Raw genomic sequence first — 6,813 nt, 5'->3', positions numbered from 1 at the left:
TCCTCGTTTCCGTGGAAATCTGCTATTTTTGTGACACGGCACCGTTATTGAGTGATTTGAAAACAAAACTGTTTGCGTCTGTTAAAAAAACTAAAAAGTGAGTAATAATAATACAATTGAGAGTATTTTTCCCCCGCGGCGCGTGATTGGCACGGCTGTTTGTTTATTCATTTTCACATAAATGAAAATAGATTATGCCAGATGGATTCTGGCCCCAGCTGACTAGCGCCTGAGGGGTGGGGGGGGGGGGGGAGAAGAGGAAAATAATTGTTCAAATTTAGATTTGAATTGTTTATGGGAGCGTTGAGAGGAACGTGACTTTTTTTTTTTTTTTTTTTTGCACGCTGCACAGTTTGCGCCGTCGTTTCGGTAATAGCCGTCTGATTGGGGGAGAGATGTGGGAGCTGGGGAGGAGGCTGATCGACTGACTGAACGATGGGAAGAGGCAGCTGGAGGACTCGTGACTGTAGGGGACGTCAGAAAGCCAGTTACCTGGTTCAGCCGTGTCTGTCTGAGAGTGCTCACCTGAACACACATAGGATGAATGTCCATACCCCTGGCCAGGTGGAGCTACAGGAGGAAATGGTGGCTTTTGATGCCACACATTCAGAAGGTCCATGTGTGAAGTATTATTTAATATGTATTTGTGGTACACAACATTTCATTCCGTCTCAGTGGTTTGCCAGTGGGTGAAAATTCTTTCTTGTTTTATCAAATTTGTGACACTTTGTTTTCATAATCTGACAAAGTGATGTTTTTTCATCCATTATTTCAGGAAAATTGCGGTAGAGACACAGTCGTTGCAAATGAGTAGGCCACAGGATGCCAATGCCTGAATAAATTACCTTTGCTGATGTCTTTTTTTATTTATTTTGCTTTTGTTATTTGCATATGTGAAGGATGAAAGACACCACGTTTTTTATCCAGTTCAATGGCTCTTTGAAAAAGAGGATATCTCCATTTGCTCTTGTCAAAACTCAATGATTAAAAATAAAGAACACCTTTCTTTTCCCTTCGCGTTTGCTCTTTTCTGATGCCATGTACATTAAATATTAATTTAATTTAGTTCAATATTTATCCTCCATTTTGTGGCCTCTTTGTGTGTAAAGCTTCAGACGTGACTCACCCTGGCCGTGAGCGCAGAGGTCAGCTCCAGTCCTCACAAACTTAAGTCAAGTCTACGTGTTCTTTTGCGCTTTCATTTTGAAGATGGAAGCGTGGAACGTGAGAGACATCGTGTCCCAGAGTATTCCGTGTAGGGGTTGATGAGCAAGCGATAATGCGGGGGTGTGTGCTCTGAAGATTGGAAGGAGGAAGGAGTCTCAGAAGGCCGCAGTGATATTTAGACAGTTTCACATTACTGATGGGAAGATTTCAGGGGTTCGAGTCGTACAGATAGCCGTTTGACCCTGCTGGCTAAGCACATGTTTGGCTCTGAACGCAAAATGTTTCGCGTTTGCCAAAGAGGAGTCCATAAGCAGAAAGTGGAAAACATCTAAGTCGCCGTGGTAACGTGACACATTTTTACGAAGGCGGCATGATCAGCAGGAACGTAAAGATAGCTGGAAGTCATGTGGCTTCCGCAGGTTACACAAACCAGGGGGGTTCAGTAGTTTACATGTTCAGGTGTCGGTACTTTCCAGCTTGGTTCATTGCCACCCAACAGGACATTTGTGCTTCAGGGCGATGGTGCAGAATGATGGGTGGGGAACAGGTCATACGGTAGGTTCAATGGTCGTAGGGCACAGCCGTTAACATGAATTGCTTCAGCATATATCCAGCTGTATAAATGGATGCAGTGTAAATGGCATGTAAACGTTGTGTAAGTCGTTGTGGATTAGAGCGTCTGCTAAATGCCTGTAATGTAATGTGATTTAATGCTACATGTTTGACATGACAGATTTCTTTCAGAAGTCATTTTACTAGATTGTGCTTTGGGGCTGTCATGCTACCAGCATCGTACTTCATTTTTAAAAACCCCCACTCAGTTTGATTCTTTTTCGCTATTCAGGAAGCCAAAGGCAGTGATAAACTGGCAGGGCTTCATGCTTCAGCTAGCGTGGATATCCAAATGCCAAAAGGGTGAATGATCCATTAATCTCAGAATTATGTACAACATTAAACACAATCACTGCCTTAATGGCCTGTGCTGTGTGCGAGATACGGGGGGGCAGACGCTTTCCCCTGAAAAGAAAAATAAATAAAACTCTGCCGTCTTCCCAGAGACACGCGGGTCTCGTGGGCGGGGGGGGGGGGAGTGGTTGGGGGGGACAGAATTAACCAGGCATTGTCGTAAATGAGCACGTGCACTCGGTCAATCTACCGTGTCAATAAAGATTAAATGAAAATCTTCCGAGTATAAGCTCGTGTTTGCACTCTTGTATTTATCCGGTGTATATTTCTCCTGAATGCAGTGAATTAATGATGCTCTTTATCTCTAAACGTTGGGCTCTCAGTCTGATGAGTGCTAATAAGAACAGAATCATTTGGGCCACAAAAGTGAAGGATAATTACCAATCCAGATGGTGACCCTGTCAAAACTCTCTAAGTTTTAAAGGCTGGCTTTTACTGTTGATGAATTGCAAGTTGAGTTTTTTTTGTCGTTTGTTTTTTTTTGTGTGTAACAAGGAAAAGGGCCTCCCCAAACTGTTGGTGAAACACACAATCATCTGGAATGTGTACGATGTAGCATTAAGATTTACTTTCACTGGAACTAAGGGACCTAGCCCAAACCATGAAAAACAGCCCCAGACCAAAGGGTGTCTAAATACTTTTGGTTATATAGTGTACGTGACTGGAAATGTGTCCTCTTGGTTTTCATTATCAACATGTAAATCTGTGACTAAACAGTTCCTCAAAATGTGTGATGCTTGCATTTATTTTCCTATTACTGAAATCTAATTTCCAAAAGACCTTGGCTGGACGGAAAAGATTGCTTGCAGAGTTAAGCGTGTTAAAACGGTGCTAAAATGACTCCAAGCGATGCGGCGAGCTGTCCGTGGATTTAAGATTAGTGATTCTCTGTGAATAGCTTCTGATGTGGCACAGAGTCCCGAGTGGGATTTGCCTGAAATAAAATGTAAACCCGACGACCTTCTGGGGGGAATAGACGACCTTGATGGCGAGAGGTGAGGAGGAATTATGACTTCAAGTGAGGCGTCACTTATGGCGATTTTAAGTCTTTGTCCTGGCACTGGGTTTTTACCATAAACACCCTTCTAAAAATGACTAACTGCACACATTAAAACATCAACAACCAAATACAATACCGAAAAAGGCATTCTACACAGGACACCGATGGCCATAAATATTATTGGAGATATTTCATTAAAGCCATTATAAAGACTCAAATAATTTTATTAGATGCCTCCAAAGATTTATTTGCAAGTATTGACAAACCCATTTAAAGAAGACAAATGAGCCCTCTACTTTGACCTCACTTTAGTCTGGGTACTTTTACTAATTAAATTTCGAGCCACCGGAGTTCACTGGAGAAGATCATGTCTGTCTCACAGTTTGGGCCTCAGAAGACAGTGTGACATTGGGACGGCCAAAATGTAATTGGATTCAACTGAAACTGAGTTCTGTGTGTGTGTGTGTGTGTGTGTGTGTATTTGCAAGTAAAGTTACATATTAGAAATAGATTTTGCAGTTTATGGTAGTTTAATAAAATTACATAATCTGTATGTGTACCACTAGAATGTCAAGGTTACCTTAGCAACTGAAGGGTGTTTAATATGCAAAACACAAAGATTTAACATTGCTTACATCCTCGCTTAAGTTTAGTATTTAAAGCCAATCCAAAGCCGCTTGACTGCCATGGACTAATAAGAAATGTATATCCTCTTATCTAACACAGCAGAACACAAAGATCTTTCTCTGAACAGCCTGCCTCTGAGGAAGCTGTGTGAGATGCTTCTTTGAATCTTTTTTTTTTTTCATTTTGATTTGAAAAGGTCAAATAAATCAATCTGTGGCACTATCTTTAAAAAAAACTTGTGGATACTTTCTTGGTAGAAGCTTCTGTCCCAAGCAGCTTATATAGAAGAAGTTAGGGTATTTTAAAAATCCTATGTCAGTGTTCTAGAACTCCACTGCTTTGAGTTACCAGCAGTGACTGTTACATCATCGTTAGAATGTTCAGTGAAGAGCATTCTAATCACACACTTGTGACATCACTCCTTAAAGGGTGAGAAAGGAGAGACGGGGCATGCTGTAATGCTCCCGCTCACTGTGCCCCGCCCTTCTGCCTGGCACCCACCTCCCCCCCCGGGTGCCACCGTTCTGTGGCAGGAGGAACACGGCAGAGGAGCAGGTGAAATATGCGGTGGGTGAGCGCTGATGGAGGGAGGGGCCTCTCCCCCCGTCCCATAAGTCACCTCTTTCATTAGGCCGGAGTGTTCCGCGGTGCCTGGCCTAATCGCCGAGCGGGAAGAGTAATGGGGGCTCGCACGCGTGCTGAGAGACGGCCAGTAATACCCACACCGCTGCCTTTGGACCTGTTTTGGGGCTTGGCGGGATCACAGTCAGCAAACATTACAAATCCGCTTCCTTGTTATTCTTCTTTTTTTTTACATTTTATCTTTCCTGTTAAATTTTCTCATGCATATTTCAGTTGTTGAATTAATGACGATGTATAAATCTAAAATGCGAGAAGTCAAATTGTTTTTCCAGGTTTATATTTGTTTCCCTACTGGTTACACGCTACATCAGGATGTGCATTAGGTGCGTATAAATAAATCATGCCATTCCTCCTGCTTCTGGAAAGATTCTGTTGATGTTGAGGACCTGGAAGTTCATCCATCACAACGTTTGCACTGTTGACAGGCTGACATACCGTTCGCTGTTGCGGTATCAGAACATCAGCGTTGGGTTTTCACATAAAATATTCATTTAGCTCCGTTCAACGTGAGGCTCGAGCAAATTCTCACATGTGAACACGTTCGTTTGGCCGTCATCTTAACCAGCGCTTTGACGTGGATGATTTCGAAGACAAGACACGGCTTGAGAAGGTTCCCGCGCTGACTAATGCTATGGAAATGTGATTGACCATTCGGCCGTAAGGAGAGCCGCACAGATAACGCTGTTCTGAGCGCTGAGAAAGTTCCGGGTTCTCTGCCGCTGGCGGGCCAGAGCCGCCATTGCGTCTTTGCATCTCTGATGCTGTGATTTCCCCTGGAGTCGGTGTAATTTGTGATTTCCCCTGGAGTCGGTGCAATTTCCTGAGCTGACAGCCACTGCAGCTGCATTTGATTTCCGCTTGGAGGGCTTGCAGCGTGTTCGCACTGATTCAGACACCTGCCGCCAATCCGCTCAATCTGGTTTGCAAAAGAATGGGAAATGCACGCCTAGGACTCTGTGCTGTGACAACCAACAACCCTCGCCTGAGTCTGAAGATGTGCATGTGTGTGTGTGTGTGTGTGTGTGTGTGTATGCGTGTGTCCGTGTGTGTGTGTGTGTGTGTTCATACTCGTATGCTTGTCCATGCATGTGTCTCTGCATGCGTTTGCATGGTGTACTGTATGTGTGCGTGTGTGTGTGTGTATGTGTGCGTATTGGTTTGTGTGTTGTGTGTGTATGTGCGTGCGTGTGTTTGTGTGTGTGCGTGTGGGTGTGTGTGTGTGCTCGTGTGTGTGTTGTTTCCTTCTTTCTTTTTTGTAGTAAGGGGTGTTCTTCCCCTTGGCCTGTGACTGCACACATGTAAAGATGACGTCCTTATCATTCTACGCCTCCTGTCTCTCCACAGTTAATCTGGGGATTAAGAGATTTGGGCTCTGACATCTGGGCCAGTCACCGGATCTGAGCAGAAGCCTCTTCCGCAGGTGGAAGTGAACACCTTTGGTGAGATACGTTTTTCCCTTTAAGTGACACCGGATCTAGTTTTCTTGTTGATATTCCTTGGTTTGCATGCACTTTGAAGAACAGGCCAGTTTTCATGAGGTCACAAACATTTACACTTATTTTTCAAAACAGCTGGATTGGCATAACTTTTTCATGTTTCAATGACAATTATAACTGTCGATTATAACTGCAATTATATATACACTGGCAGATTGAGAGCCATACATAATAATAATAATAATAATAATAATAATAATAATAATACCAGCAACAACAGCAATAATTATACATAATTGAGTTTTATTAATGTTATACATTTTTAAAAAGAATCTTCTAATCCCAGCTGATGACCTTGTTCTTAGAAGTAACCGCCTCTCTTTTCTATCTCTCAGCCGGGCTCTGTGGGGTAATGCACATGCTCTGACGTTCACACCTCTGCACATGGGGTATTTATAGCGCGCTTGTTACCCACTTTCTCCCAGCAGCGCTCAACACTGTATGAAGATGAGCCTGCGCTGAGGCGGGCAGTACGAACGGAGTCAGGAGCTTAGCGCAGGCACGACATAGCGAAAGGTCAGAGCGAGTCTGTCAGCCTCGGGCCGCGGAGGCATTGAGAACAGAGTTTCATTATGCTCCACGGGAGAGGCATAACCCTTCAGATGTAAGAGCTCACTTTGGCGCTTATTTGCTTGTCCCTTTTTTTAAATTATGGAGCCACTCCTCCTTGTCCATTAGCCCGCCTCTCAGGCCTTGTGTTATTGACAAGGGGGAGAGGTGCTTCGTCTGTCAATCAGCCCTCTCAGCCAATCCACTTACTGGTGATTGATGCGCACGTTTTCACGTTTCCCCTTCACTTACTTCCATTAAGATGGATGTGCACTATGGCGAGCGCCCGAGATGGGCTCCATTTTTCCTGCGCTGCTTTGAGTTTTTTTTAAGTATGAAATACCGGCAAAGCTTCGTGGTTCAAAT

The 6,813-nt window shown here is 43.9% G+C and overlaps 1 protein-coding gene across 12 annotated transcripts in view; it reads left to right on the top strand.

Moving 5' to 3' along the window:
* crebl2 (cAMP responsive element binding protein-like 2) overlaps positions 1 to 6,813 on the top strand; it is a 49,193-nt gene that overhangs the window by 36,016 nt on the left and 6,364 nt on the right. For 4 of the 12 annotated variants that reach the window (XM_035401907.1, XM_035401906.1, XM_035401905.1 and 1 more), the window contains exon 2: positions 5,747 to 5,841. The exons of the other annotated variants lie outside the window; for them this stretch is intronic. The gene's annotated coding sequence lies outside the window, so the exon portion shown is untranslated. The remainder of the gene's footprint in view (positions 1 to 5,746; positions 5,842 to 6,813) is intronic. 12 annotated transcript variants of the gene reach the window in all.

This window comes from Anguilla anguilla, chromosome 19, assembly GCF_013347855.1.
Source record: "Anguilla anguilla isolate fAngAng1 chromosome 19, fAngAng1.pri, whole genome shotgun sequence".
Classification (NCBI taxonomy): Eukaryota; Metazoa; Chordata; class Actinopteri; order Anguilliformes; family Anguillidae; genus Anguilla; species Anguilla anguilla.
Note: the sequence above shows the minus strand (reverse complement) of the source record. Positions and strands in the feature narration are given on the sequence as shown.